This window comes from Vigna umbellata, chromosome 5 (genome assembly GCF_029865625.1).
Source record: "Vigna umbellata cultivar VRB3 chromosome 5, Vumbellata_1.0, whole genome shotgun sequence".
Taxonomy (NCBI): domain Eukaryota; kingdom Viridiplantae; phylum Streptophyta; class Magnoliopsida; order Fabales; family Fabaceae; genus Vigna; species Vigna umbellata.
Genome location: NC_142169.1, coordinates 9,289,668 through 9,305,511, shown reverse-complemented (window position 1 = coordinate 9,305,511; position 15,844 = coordinate 9,289,668). Strand labels below are relative to the sequence as shown.

At 32.6% G+C, this 15,844-nt stretch overlaps 2 pseudogenes; one reads left to right on the top strand and one right to left on the bottom strand.

Annotated features, from left to right (window-relative positions):
* Positions 1-1,912: 1,912 nt before the first annotated feature.
* LOC148197648 (uncharacterized) lies at positions 1,913-2,540 on the bottom strand (annotated as a pseudogene).
* Positions 2,541-2,618: 78 nt separating this feature from the next.
* On the top strand, positions 2,619-3,380 carry LOC124846549 (putative galacturonosyltransferase-like 1 pseudogene; annotated as a pseudogene).
* The last annotated feature ends 12,464 nt before the right edge of the window (positions 3,381-15,844 follow it).

Genomic DNA, 15,844 nt, shown 5'->3' with positions numbered 1-15,844 from the left:
TAAACAATTTTAACTTACCACGTCTTCTTCATCATCCTCTTAAACTAAAATGTATAAATTAACTTTTTCTCACTTTATAATCTCCATCTTGATATACAATTTTTATCTCAATAACTTGTCTAACTACTTAATAAACATATAAAAAATACTTAATTTGATCTTTATATTTGTACCTTGAAGTTGATGAAAACAATACTTAATTTAATCTGATTCTTTTCTATGGAAATTTACCATCTGTCACACATACCCATACAAAAATTCCAATTTATAGATTGTGTTTTGCATGGATTACAAACATTCCACGTTTTCTATCTCTGCTATGATATCCTTTATTACAAACGAGAAATAAGTAACAAAAAGGGAAACTGTAATTCCTTTTTCTTTTTTTTAATCTAAGGTACGTGCTCGATGCATAATATATTAACAAACAGTGAAATTGTAATTTCAGGATTTCCTTGCGTAAAAGTTGGAATACAAATAAACAGAAGTGGAGTAAAATCATCTAGGGACAAAAAGATAAATCTTTTCAAATGATTGGCGACAGAAAAGAGAATAAAGAAAAGGAAACATGCAGAATAAACAATAAATATATATATATATATATACACACATATTTTCAGTAGTATAAAATTATTAAAATAAAACATTACATAGATAATAACTTATCAAGAATTTCAAATTTCCAATGAAGGAGAGTTTATACTTTGGAGAACAAAACTCTATTTATGATTTATGCCAATTTGTTAATTTGACGCTGAAAAGACTGAAAAAGAATCATTCCTAAGCTCACACCATTAAGATGATCATTGCAAAAGAGAAAACATACACAAAAACGAAAAATATAAAGGCAAGGGTAAGCTAGTGTACAAATAAAGTCTCAGATAATAATTTAGTTTAACAATTAACAACATTCAAGAACAAGCAATGCATAAAACCACAATACCACAATACTCACTTATCCGGATATAATGCTGATATAGACTACTGCAGGCATGCACTCATGGTAGTATTTATACTATGCAAAGTTATAAACAAGGGTAACTCGATCTACTCACCATGAGGTAAATTTTCTACTCCAAAAACCCAGAGGGCTTGGGTGAAGACCTCCTGCCATTCTCTCCGCCACCCCATTTAACTCTACATGAGTTAAATGGTTGGTAGAATGAGGATACTTGGGTACCGTAGTTTCTCTACCAAGCATTCTCTTACAACTTGGTAGAAAATAGAATCTTTCCTTGAGATTCTTCTCCTAACACACTTTTTTCATTCTCATATTACATTTCACACCACTTTCATTCTCATATAAACCATATATTTTTATATACATTGCATACAAACATATATACCATTGATTGTACTTCAAAGGACCATAAACAACACTAGTGCAGTAAAGGGAAACGACAGCGGTTATTTTCGCCTATCTGCACCGGTTCTGCAACCGAGGTATATACAGGCGAGGCAAAAAGTTTACCACTTTTTACCTCGGTTCTGAACCGAGACAAAAAGGTGTCTTCTTTTTCCTCGGTTCAAATGCAACCGAGGCAATAGAGGGTATTCCTTTTTTTTACCTTTTTTTTTCATCAGACTTTTGACCCTGGTTGCTGGTGAATCGAGACTGTAGAGTGAAATTAATAATGTGATGTAGGTTTGCCTTTCATATGGCATATAATGATAACAATTAACTAGTTGCCTTTAAAGGGCACACGAATAACGAACAATTTGAATTGAACCCATAAACTTTTTCTTTGTTGAAAAATCAATTGACAAACAACAAAAGCACACATTCTGGTGGTCCACTTGTTACCGATGTTTACCGTATTCTTTGTCATTGCTATATTAAAATATCCAAGGGTAAAGCAACAGTACTAAAATTCAATTCTCATCGAACCTGACCAAAGATTTGTGCTTGGAATTACTTATCACATGATGTTTCATAACTATACTCGGAAACCCCAGAAGAACCACAAGATTCCACCACTTTCTCCAGCAGCTCATCCTCACTGTCGTAAACAAACCTTGTGTGCTTCCCACAATCTTTCATTCGCACTGATGTTGTTCAACCCAGCACACAGTTCATCAAGTAAACACCCTCCATCACCATCTTCATTGTCGTAACACTCTTCATCCTCTTCAGCATCCTCGTAATAATTTCCTTCTTCCTCCTCCTCACTTTCTTCCTCCACGTCATCTTCATCCTGTGTGCTTGCAACATTCACTTGCATCGACCAAACACAAGCACCATCATCCTCAGTTGATCCTCCACTTCTATGTATCACTTCCTGATAAGTGACCCCAAAAGAGCATTCCAAAACCACCTCCGATTTGTCCGAGAAATCCAACAGCAAGGACCGTGTTATCACACTCTTCTCACCTTCAACCTCCTCCTTGTTCTTTTCAAATGATTCATTCACAACTTACCATCAGAAGAAAAACCCTTCAATCTTTAGTTTCAAACGAGACCATATTAAAATACTAAGAGAACCTAGGCACATACATAGGCGGTGGCTTCTCCACACGACTCTCTACATACATATCTGCATAATCAGATAACCTCAGTTACATTTTACACACTAAATTCTCTTCAAAATCAAGCATAAAACAGCAAAAAAATCTTGCAAATGGGTAATATACATTTTGTAAACAATGCAGAAAGTAATAAAATTGGGGATGGAAGTTGTTATCGAGAAGCTGTTACCGAGAAGTTGCTTCACTCCAACGCGTTTGCTTCCACTTCGTTTGCTCCTCTAGCGCGTCCCTCCTATGCGCCGCCATATCCAACTCCTTCCCTTACCTCAACGACATTGCCAAGCTGGCAGATACCCTGTTGGGGGACAAGGCGGTCCTCACTGCCCTCGAATACTGCAACACCAACTTCACCGCGTATTTCACTCCGACGTTCTGGTTCTCGCTCACCTTCACCGATTGGAAACCCTACTACTTCAACACGGGGTGATGGTCATCGATTTGGAGCGATGGCGAGAGAGGGATTACACCACCAAAATCGAGGAAGGGATGAAGCTGCAGAAGAGGATGGAATCTACGATTTGGGTTCTCTCCCTCCCTTCTTGGTTGTCTTTGCTGGCAACATCGCTTCCGTCGATCATAGGTGGAACCAGCACAGTCTCGGTGGTGATAACTTCTGTGGGCTCTGCAGAGATCTCAACCCTGGCCCTGTTAGTCTCCTCCATTGGAGTGGCAAAGGTAAACCCTAGGTTCGATTGGATGCTAACAGACCTTGCCCTTTGGACGCGCTTTGGGAAGCCTATCATATGTTGAACAATCCCTTTTCTTTAGATTCTTTAACACCATTCTTCAGCTCTCTATGGATTCTTCAGCCCTTTGAACGCGCTTTGGGCGTTTTGGGAACCCTTTTCTGTTGAACAATACATTTAGAGAGGGAGGATGACAAGCCTACTACCTCGGTTCTGAGTACAACCGAGGCAATATGCCTTTTTATGACATTTTGCAGAGTGTATTAGTATTTGGAGAGTTTTATGACTCGATTATTCACAAAACCGAGCCAGAAATCTTTTTAAAAAAATTTATGTCTCGGATGACCATGTAACCGAGGCGATACACCCTATAGGCATCGATTCTTATATGAACCGAAGAATACACTGTTTCAATAATTACATATATGCCACTGCATTTTATATGCTTCGGTTTTTACGAAATCGAAGCATATATAACGTGTTAAAAGGTCCTTTTTTTACTAGTGCAAAAATCAACTGAAATTATTCCATATATATTATTACACAAGAACAATCCAAAAAGAACCACTAAACAATAAAAAATCCATTTAAACTCACACTTAGACAAGGAAAACAACTTTGAAACCCTCACCAACAACTTTAGAAGGGTCTAAAACCCCAAAAACGACCTAAAGAACGTCCAAAACTAATACCTGGAACCCCGAATTTGATATTTTCAAAACCTAAAAAAGAAACCAATATTGTTGCGGTAGCGCTCAACGCCCAGAATCTACTGCTTAGCGCCAGAGCCACTAGAATGGTGGTGCTCAATGCTGGCGCCCCTGGAATAGAGGCAAGCGGTGCCAAAAACTGCCCCTCAATGCCATATCAGTTGACAACACATTGTTTTCATGGACTTTGATGCACTTGAGACTTGTTTTAATGATAAAAAAGATTTCTTACACACTAGAAGTGATGTGAAAACATGTTCATAACTAAAACAAGGTTCCTCTTTCATCATTGGACCCAAACTAGGTGCATTAAACCCATATGCAACTCCAAAAGTACCCAAACTCAAATCTACACTTTCTAACCCAAAACTCTGCAAACCAAAAGTATGAACAAGTCTTAAATGACTCAACAACAGACCTTAAACTCTCTAATTCAACCCAAACCCGCTCCCTTAGAAATTCACTACCTAAAACCCCCTTATTTAGACTAAAACTAAGCAAAAACACCCTCACAACCCTCTACTGCATAATATGCCAAATTTTTCTAGTTTGACAACTCTCACAAGTCCTAAATGGCTCTAACACAGTCCCCAAACTTCTATATTACTCAACCCACTCTTTACTCACAAACTTACCTATCAAAACCCCTTAATTTCACTTCAAACAAGTAGTAATTACACTCAGATTCTTCCTCTCAACTTAACATCATAAGTTTCCTCATCTAAGTATATTAAACAGTCACAATTACCCCATAACATTTACCAAACTACAACTTCCACATTCTACTCATTATTTCAAGAATCAACATACCAACACTCATCACTTTAAGACCAAATTAGTACTTCAATCTCATATTTTCACAATCATCATTATTCATATAGTTTTTTCATCAACAACATATTCATTTCATCATACAATAAATCACACAACAATTCATACATTCAAAAATCTCAACCATTCATCATAACACACACTAATCAATATTTACTCAATTTATAACATTTATATTATCATATAACCATATAACTCATCAATGATTTTAAACCTCTTATTACATATAAAAAAACAAATTAGCTTCCTTTACTTTGCAATAAACTGTCCAACTCAAAGAAATGTTATGTCGATTGCTTGAAACGCAAGGAATCTTTAAACGAACCTACGAGATACCAAATTGGAAACGGACAGTGTCCTTAGAACCCTAGGTGAACCAAGAATGACTAGAGGAAGTATGATAACACATGCAACAGTACTAGATTATTCTAAAACAGATTTGGAAACAGAATGAGAAAAATGAGTAAAAACTTACTTGCTCTATTCTTGAAATTGATCGGCTAGATTTGTAAACCTTGACGCCGTGATCATAAAAACATCTCCTGATTGTCAAACAAATGACTTAAGAGGAAGAACACTTAGAGAGAAGATAAAGAACTCTAGAAAAGTGGTTTCTAGAGAAGTGATACGTTTTAAAATAATGAAACTCGATTATAACAATTTCTTTTATATTAAAATCTTTTAATATTAAAATAATAGAGTCTCATCATTTTTAACTCAGTGTCACTTCTAAAATACCCTTTTTAGGTCTTCACAATAAATATAAATATATATATATATATATATATATATATATATATATATATATATATATATATATATATATATATACACACACACACACTTTACCTCGAGAAACATTTTGATAAAAAGAAATTTAAATTAAATTTCTAATATTTTCAGTTAAATATGGCGTATTTTTGTACTTAATACTGTGACTTGACTTTCACAAATCAAATCAAGTTGTTCATTCTTTTCTTAATTTTCTTCAACTTACTAAATCAAAAAGGAAAGATGTGACACAGTCGAAATTAACTACAGAATCAAACAAAACAATACTTAAATGAAAACAAAATATATTTTAAATATTTAATAAAATAAATGTTTTTAATAAAAATTAATTAAAAATATTTAAATTTATAAGTTATTTAAAATTTAATTAAACATAAAATTAATCCACTTCTGAATATAGAAAATAAAGAATATTTATCAATGTATACTTATGATTTTTTTATTTATTATATTTCTACCTCATTTTCTTCCAATCTCTTTTCATGGGCATATTTATAATATTCTTTCATCCTTCTCTTTTAGAAAAGAAGAAAAAAAAACTCCTCCAAGATCGTTCTAGAAGCATATAGAAAAACCCCTCCAAAGTAATTTTACAACTGCCTCCAAACTCATTAAAACCATTCCTATAATAATCAAACTCGTACAAAAATAATTGAGGTGGCGCAGCAACAAAAGTCTTCCTCATGTTTCAATTATTCCTATGTCATTATTGTTTCAAGGAAAAACACTGATAATATTTCTATTAAAAGAAGAGCTTTTAGCAAATATAAAATAAAATACTAGTCTAATTTAGTTTCACAAACTTTGTTTACTTAAATTCAATAAAATTAATTATATAATTTGTTAATATTAAAAAGTATATATTTACGAAATTAATATTAAAATACTATTTTTATTTATATAAACTCCGTATTTGAACAGACAGGAATAGAGGTTTTATATTTGTTAAACCCTTTTGGTAGACTGATTTCATTAGCAACGTAATTTAATTCTGGTAATGTCAGATCAACGACCACTTCTCCCACAATTCTCCCAAAGGAATTTCAGAAGGAAAGAAAGTTGAAAATATCGTAAAACATTAACTAACTTTATATTATAGATTTAAGTACTTAATTTTAATTTTAAATGTAACAATCCAAAATATATAACTCAAAATATATAGTAAAAACTATATAAATAGTAGTCAACATCATAATATAATAAAACAGTTAAACACTTGTAGATAAGAAATTAATCTTACAGTCATCCAAAATGGCTATAAAATTTAAAATTTTATCTACAATAGAGTATTCCAAAAAGATTACAGGCAACTAAAAGATCAAATCTAAAACTAGGCAGCAGCGTCATCGCCCTTCAATACCCAAGGAACCTCATCCACCTCTACTCACATCCAAATGAATTATCATTGCAAAAGGAAAACATCACACGTACTACATACAAACACAAGAGTAAGGGTGAGCTAGGTAAACAAAGATCATATAATTATAATAACATAAGACATGTAGAGTTCAATCAAGCACATCATACTGGTCAAATATCCTAACATGCTAACTTCTAAACTTGACTCGTCCGGACTTAGAATAATTGTCGAGCTATGGCGGGTTATGCACTCGTGGTGGCCTCTACTGCTTTGCAAAGCCATTGCCAAAGGGTTTCACCCTGCCACTCTCACGAGGTTAATCTGTTCTAGGCCTTGAGGCATACTGGAAGCCCTCAAGACTAAGATCTTCTACTACTCCTCACCACATGGTTCAATCCTCTCTACTTGAGAATGAAAGACCATTGGAGTTTTAGGAAAACCCCCAAGACTGAGCTCCCTGCAATTACTCTAAACAACCTGGAATCTCACCAAGAGATTCTATACTGATATTACAATCATCCCCTTGAATCACATACTTTTACTTGTAATTTCAATCATAATCATACATATTTATATACTACTATACACCCTAAACACACTTCACCAGATATATTAACATTTAATAGAATTCTATCCCATAAAATAGCAAAAGAGAGAAATCTGCTTACCATCATTCGCTCTGCGTACCCAATTCGCAAGGCGAGACCAGGAGTCACTCGCATAGCGATTTGTCTTGCTATGCGAATTAACTCGCAGAGCTACCAGATCTCAATCTCTCGCATAGCGGACCCAGGTCGCTATGCGAGAACCCCAAATAGAGACCAACCCTCCCAAACCACTCGCTATGTTGTCCTTTTCACTATTTGAATAAAATTGGAATTAACCCCAAACCACTAGTAGGCGCATAGCGCCTTGATTATCCATGCGAATCACTGGACAGAGAGCAACCCACTCCAACCATTCGCACAATGCCCAAATTCGCTATTCGAATAAACAAATAGAGATCAACCTCTCACGTCATCCGCACAGCGCACCAACTCGTTGTGCGAATGCCCTTGGCAGAGAGCACCCTATCATAGCGACTCGTTATGCGAAACTACTCGCACAACGAGTCTGCATAATCTGCAGAATGAAATTCTGCAGATTTATGCAACTCAAGCACCAAATACCTATTCTAACTATTTTCCTCAACTTCTAACGCTCCTAGATTGTATTATACACCTAATTAGACTTGTCTAAGTGATTCTAAACATTCCTACCACCAATCCAAAGAGATCATGAATGAATTTCTACTCTAAAACACTAAATTTCACCACTTAAGGACCCAAATCAAAATTTATCACTTTGCACATGTTTCTGACCATTTAGAAGACTCATACAAGTCACAAATGACTTACCTATAATGTCTAAACAGACCAAAAGGGCCATTGACCTCTAATTCCCAATTTCACCATCTCACTTCCTCTAGAATACCCTAAAACACTTCCAATTCCTTAACTTTCTATCCAGCATCTACTATCACATAATACCAGTTCACAATGTATCAAATTACAGATGCACAATTCATCCCAATCAGCTCACAAACCACATTTATTAGATTCACATTAATCATTCCAAACCTAAAGGATTTAACTTACACTATTACCACATTTTAGCTCAAACAACAACTATATGGAGAAAACAATACACACACATATCCAATCATAATTAAATTAGAAATCTAACTCCCCTTCCCTTAGAGATTCACAGCCCAGCTCGCCGGATTACCTCTACAATACCTTGTACCGCAAGGAACTCAACAGGACCCTACAAATCACCAATTGGTGACCAAGAACACCCAAAACACATGCAATAGTAGAGATTGTCAGGTCTAGGTTTGAAAACAGCGAAGAGAAATAGAAGAACAACTTACCCGCTGGAATCGAGAAATTGATCGGTCAATTACGAAGCCTTCAACGCCATGGATGTCTGGGCATCTCCTAATCGTCAATATGACAGCTCAGTGAGAAGGAATTCTAGAAAGAAGACAAAGAACGAGTAGAGAACGGAGGTTTTAGAGAGATGAAGTGATTTAGATAATGAACTGAGCTTTAGTAAGTTATATCTATATTATACGATTATTTTAAAACTAAAAAGCTCGTCTCATTATTTTAATCCACTTATCTACTCTATTACTCTATTTCCATGTTCTTACATTAAATAAGGAATTAAGAGTTTATTATATAAAGTTTAAATTTTAATTTTTAAAAAGTTATATAAGTAAAAATATAGAGCCGAAATATCTTTAATTTAAATATTTGATTCTGAAAATTATATAAATATTTTGTTTCTTGAACTATGTCGTTTTATTGTTTATTTGATAATCACTTTTAATTATTTTTTTACTTTTAAATTTTACATAATCCTAAAAATACTCCTGCAAGTTACCGTTCACAAAAGAAATAGGCTATATTGTTATAATCTGTTTGAATAAATTTATTTCTTATTATTTATTACTTATCCACGTGAAATTTCCTTCACTTATAATTTTCAACATTTTAGAGTGAATGTATTAGAAATCCATTTGCATCACAATAAATGGGTATTCATACTTTCAAAATATAACATAGAAATGACATCTTTGAAAAATGTCCACTCAGAACGATCGTTTTGAACCAATAGTCAAACATTCACTCCTTTCGTGAACATTGTCCCTTCAGCACAAACTTTGAAAAAGAAAAAGTTATTTTATATATTATAAAGACAAGTCATTTTTCCTATTCATGACAACTACAGCAATATTGCACTAAAGTTTAAAAAAGGTGAAGCAAAAGTAATTATAGAGAAGCACTTAAGGTCTTGGTGAATATTGTTTTGAAATTTAGAATATATAATCATTATCCATATGAACCAACTGTGACTAAAGTAATGCTGCTATTAATTTTTTTATTTTAAATTATGCATGATTGCCTTGAATGAAAGAGATCCCAGCTGTGATAACCACTATTGAAAGAGTAAACAAAATATGACTTTACTACATAGAAAGCTCATTCGAAAATGTATTTTATCTGTTTTAGAAAGTTTGTTCTAAAAAACTCATTCCAAAAATTATTGTAGAAGGTATAATATATGTTTTGGAAAGTTTTTTCATATAAAGCTCGTTCAATAATGCATTTCATACATTTTGGAAAACTTGTAAAAATTATGTTCCAAAAATTTTATTTTAGAAGTTCTGTTTGAGAGATTATATTTTGAAATCCTCTTCTGAAAATTCCAACTAACTTATTCAGGAAAATTTTCAAAATAAGTAATCTACAAATATTTATAAAAAGTAAAATAGTTATGGACTAAAATTATAGGGGTGCGGGAAGTAAAAGCCTATGTATGTCACTTGAGGCATGTTGGTTTTTCAACATAGGTTGGGGCTTCTGCTTCCTACACCATATCATTTTCTTTCCGCACCCAATCCCGAACCCTATCATTTTATTTAATTTCTGTGTTGTCCTTTAGTTTTTTTTGAAAGTTGTCTACGAAAGAGATGTGAAATGGAGTTTCATGGAGGAGCTCCATTGCTGGCTGTGTTTTGACGTTGAGATGCAGAAATGATTGTGTTGGTGATTTAAAGAGGGTGCAAGAAGAAATAAAGATAGGTACATGAAGCAATACCCATAGGTTGGTGTTGTTCCTTTAGGTGGGTTTGGTAGACAAGGTTTCATTTTATGACCACTTCTAAAAATTACTTTTTCGGCTTCTATTTGTTAAACAATTAAAAATAGCAAATGTTTAGGGAATAAAAATAAATTTTGCAAGAAAATACTGGATTTAAAAGAAAATGTACCTACAAATTATGAGATTGTTGTATCATATTCGTAATCAATGTGGAAGGTGACCTGACTTTTCATGTCATCCCTTAGTGAAGATTTCAAGGGTCTTGAATGAATTTGGAGAGATTTGAAAATAAATTTTTTTGTTGTTTATTTGAGTAAATTTGGAGGTAAGTGAGAATGAATTTGGAAGTAAAATTTGTGAGAATTAGTGTAAGATTTGATTGACATGACAGATTAAAAAAATTTGCTTCCAAATCCACTCTCATTTACCTCCAAATTCAATAAACAACAAAAAAATTTATCTTCAAATCCCCTCATTTACTCTCATTTAAATCCATTCAACTGAACAAGGCCTAAACGTTGAAGTAATAAAAACATGGGGCTTACTCCCTACACCACCCCACTTTGCTCCCTCCACCACCACATTTTTTTAAAATTTCAAAACTATCCTTTATATTTTAAAATATCCTACACCCCACCCCTTTTCTTCAACGGATGTTAATATCCGTTGAAGACAAAATTCTTCCACGGACGTGCTACATCCGTTAACGGATGTGGCGACATCCGTTGCCTTTTTTTGTTTTTTAGTTTTTAGTTTTTTTATTTTTTTTGTTTTAAATTAATATATAAATATTATTTAACTATTTTAAAATTATTACTTAATTATTTATAAATTAATTTTATTTTATTTAATAAAATAATTATTATTAATTTTAATTTATGTATTATTATTTAAATAATAATTAAAAAATTTACTATAAATATATTAAAACAGATGTGCCACATCCGTTAACGGATGTGGCGACATCCGTTGTTTTTTTGTTTTCTAGTTTAGTTTTTTTATTTTTTTTGTTTTAAATTAATATATAAATATAATTTAATTATTTTAAAATTATTACTTAATTATTTATAAATTAGTTTTATTTTATTTAATAAAATAATTATTATTATTTTTAATTTATGTATTATTATTTAAATAATAATTAAAAAATTTGTTATAAATATATTAAAACGGATGTGCCATTGCCTTTTTTTGTTTTTTAGTTTTTAGTTTTTTAATTTTTTATATTTTAAATTAATATATAAATATTATTTAATTTTTTAAAAATTATTATTTAATTATTTATAAATTTATTTTATTTTATTTAATAAAATAATAATAATTATTTTAATTTATATATTATTATTTAAATAATAAATAAAAAACTTTTTAAAAATCTATTAAACGGATGTGGCACATCGATGTGACCACATCCGTTGAAGTTTGTTTTTAAATAAAAATAATAAACTAAAATATAAAATATGTAAATGGATGTTACGGATGTCAACATCCGTTGAAGGTGAAACGGATGTTGACATCCGTTTTATAGAAGGGCAAATAAGGTATGGGGATGTGTAGGGAGCGGTTGGTAGTGGTGGAGGGAGCAACTCTCTAAAAACATAGTCTCTTTGTAACTCTTTTTCAATAATTATTTTGTTCATATTGTCGATTTTATATAGTCTTTAATAAAAAATAAAAAACTATTTATTAGCATATATGTTAACTTTTTACATGTCTCTCTTATGTGATGTATAAGAGAGGTTCAGTAGAACTAATACGATATTTTCCCCTTACTTTTAATTTTCGAGATAATTTTTACATTTGGTCTTTCTTGCCAGTAAACTTTGTTCTAATTTTTGTTTCTATAATTTCTTTTTTAATTTGCGTTATTTATTGATATTATTTAAATATGAATTGTCTATTAAGTGATCTAATTAGTAGAAAGAACAAACACATTTCATTTTTAAAATTACTTTGTCTAAAGTAGAAAAAATAATTAATATAATACAAAACATATAATTTTCCTTCAATTAAATTTCGTATCTCCTAATGTTTTATGGTTAAATATATATATTTTCCCTACAATTAAACTATATACAAACCATACAAATCATATAATAAAATTAAAGTTAAATATATTTTTAATCATTAAACTTGATGTAAAATTGGAATTAGTTTCTTTTTAAAATTTTTGATATATTTATATATTTAAACTTTAAAAATAAAATGGATACCGTCTTCATAACCTAACTGCTTTAAAAAAATTTAACATGTGAAACACATTTTAAAGTGGTGTTTGAGTTGTTAATATCGTTTTGACAAGTTTTAACTCAAATGTTAGTCTGGAACACCGTTTTAATAAATCTAAAAAAATTAGCATAATTATATTAAAAGAACTATATCCATTCATTTTAAAATTTTAATGATAAAAATGTATCAAAGTTTGGAACAAAGACAAATTCCAATTTTGCATCAAAGTTTTGGAAAATAAAAACATATTTAACTCAAATAATTATATACAATAGAGTGTAAATAGCACTTCCCCTTCAGAAAAAAAAACACTTTCTTGAATTCATCATCATAGAATCCAATTATTCCAAATTTCACCTTTAGAGACCACCACAAACCCATTTAAAATAGCTTTTTTCTTTCTACGTTCATGATTATGCACCACCATGGTTACTAATTCCATCCTTTACTTCAAAAAATACCCCTCTTGTTGAATAACGCTTCCTGTGATACAACCATTGCCTCAAATTACACTCCCTTTATCGTAATATTTACAATTTTTGAGAGAAGAAAGAGTAAGGATGATGATAGATTGGATTTTTCAAAATCCAATTTTGATCCAAAAAAAAGTAGTTTGGATATATAATCTTGATCCATTTTAACTATATCAATTAGATTTGATTTTTTCAATCTAATTTAAATTGAATTAAATCTAGATTGAATTTATTTTGTCAATATGATTAAATTTAGTTATATTGACAAAATAAAATTGATTATTAGATCTATTGGACATGGTTTTGACAAACTTGACTAGACTTGGACCTAGACCATCTCAGCTCGTCTTCGGTTTGAATCGATTAGGCTCAACTCTAGGTCTAAGCTGACATGACTTTATCCTTCAGCTTAAGCCAACTCGTTTCGACCTTCATCTTGAATCGAGACAACTCAAATCTTCAACTTAGGCCTACTTGACTCTACTTTTTGACCCATACCAACTCGACTATTAAGCTCAGACCAACTCAACTCTTAAGCTCAGGCCAACTCGACTCGACCCTTGGCTTGGGATAACTCGGCGTTACCTACAAACCAAACTAACTTAACTCTAGCCTTTGGCCTAGACCAACTCAACTTGACCTTTGAATTGGCTGAACTCGACATATCCCTGCATTGACTATGTTTAACTCCTGACCCTTGGCCAGGCTGACTTGACTTTACCCTTTAGCCTATGTTGACTTGACTTGACCTTGAACTTTGGTTGATTCGTCTCAACCTTTTACCTAGGCCAACTCATCTTGACCTGCTGCCCAAATCATCTAGGTTTGACCTTCGACTTTAGTCGTCTAGTTGAGCCTTCAACTCGAGTTAGATTGACATGACCTTTGGCTTGGATAAACTCGACTCTTCGACTTGAATCAACTAGATCTTTAGCATGTGTTGACTCAACTTTTCAGCTTGAGTCATCTCAACTCAACTCTAGGCCTAAGATGAATCCACTTTACCCTTCAGCTAAGGTCAACTCAGTTTAACCTTGATCGGAACTAACTTACCTTGATTTGGGTCGATTGGGCTCAACCTCGTCTTAGGCCAACCAACTCAACCTTTGACATGGTCTAACCCTGTTAGAAAAAGTGGTAACAAAGAGTATGAAGGAAAGAGATGATGTATTATTATTATATATTTACAAAAGGTTTACCAAGGTTATAAATAGAACTCATGCATGTGCCATGCATGTACAAAAGATATAATAGAAATTTATATCTATTAACAAGGTCCTTAAACTTTGGGGATTTGACCAACATCAAAGACTTAAAGTTCATCTTGAAAAGTGATAAAAGCATAATCAAAGATAGGCTTAATGAGTGAATTTGTAATTTGGAAATGTGTTGGTATGTGATGAACAAAAATTTATTTCTTTTAGACTTTGTCACATATGTAATGCAAATCAAGCTCAAAGTGTTTGGTCTGAGAGTGCAAGATAGGGTTGGCAGTGATTAGCACAATGATGAGGTTGTTTGAGTGAATGATAGGAGGGGAAATTGGAAAAGAAAGGTTTTTAAAATAGAGAACCCAGGAGAACTAAGTGGTGATAGAAGTTATGCTTCTATATTATGGTTCGGTGTTACTTCTTAAGAAAACATGGTGCTTCTTTGAGGAGCAAAAGATAAGATCGAAGCTAAGGTAGATGTCAAATCCCGTTGTGGGCTTGCGATCATCTAGGTCAGATCCCTAGTTAATGTCAGTGAAGGCATGAAGAGCAAGGTGGTGGTTGGGAGTGAAACGAAGGCCATGAGTTGGAGTTCTAGAAACATAAAAAAAGGATATGTTTGACAACATGTTAATGACGAGTTTAAGATTGGTGAATGTATTGGCAAACCTTGTTAATGGAGAGAATGATGTTCGATCGAGTAAACGTGAGGTATTGGAGAGTGCTAACTATTTGTCTATATAGAGTATGACTAGAATACGTTGTGGAGCTGTCGATAGTGAGCTTGAGTGAAGAAATCATAGTCATGGGCCAAGGTTTAACTTGTGTCATGTTGTCTTTGGCGAGAAGTTGTTGAATTTATTTGGTTTGATTTAGATGGAGGGCACCATGTTGCATCCAATGAACCTCGATGCTAAGGAAGAAGTGCATAGGACCAAGGTCTTTAAGGGTGAAAAGAGTTTTTTTTTTCCTTTTTATGAAAATAGGCAAATTCGCCTCCTATATTACGAGAATAAACAGATTTTTAAAAAGTTAAGAAATTAGGAAAGTCCTGCAGGTCCCTAACGACTTCATATGAAGAAGTCATGTACCTCCTAGACAACTTAAGTGGGTATTTCAAATAAGTGGGTACCATATTTCAAATCTTTGAAGGTTCTCACATCAACATGTTAAGGAAAAGTTGTTCAAAAATTACAACACAACTACCCACTTATTTTAACAATGATACCCACTTAATTCCGGTGTATGTTATGATGTTTTTTCCTTCAAATAGTAAGTGTTGATGTAGTTTGTGGGTTCCAATTTTTATATGTCTTCGTTGCGCCCCACTTAATTGTCATGTTTGTTTTAATAATTTTCTTCTTAGAGTTTTAACAAT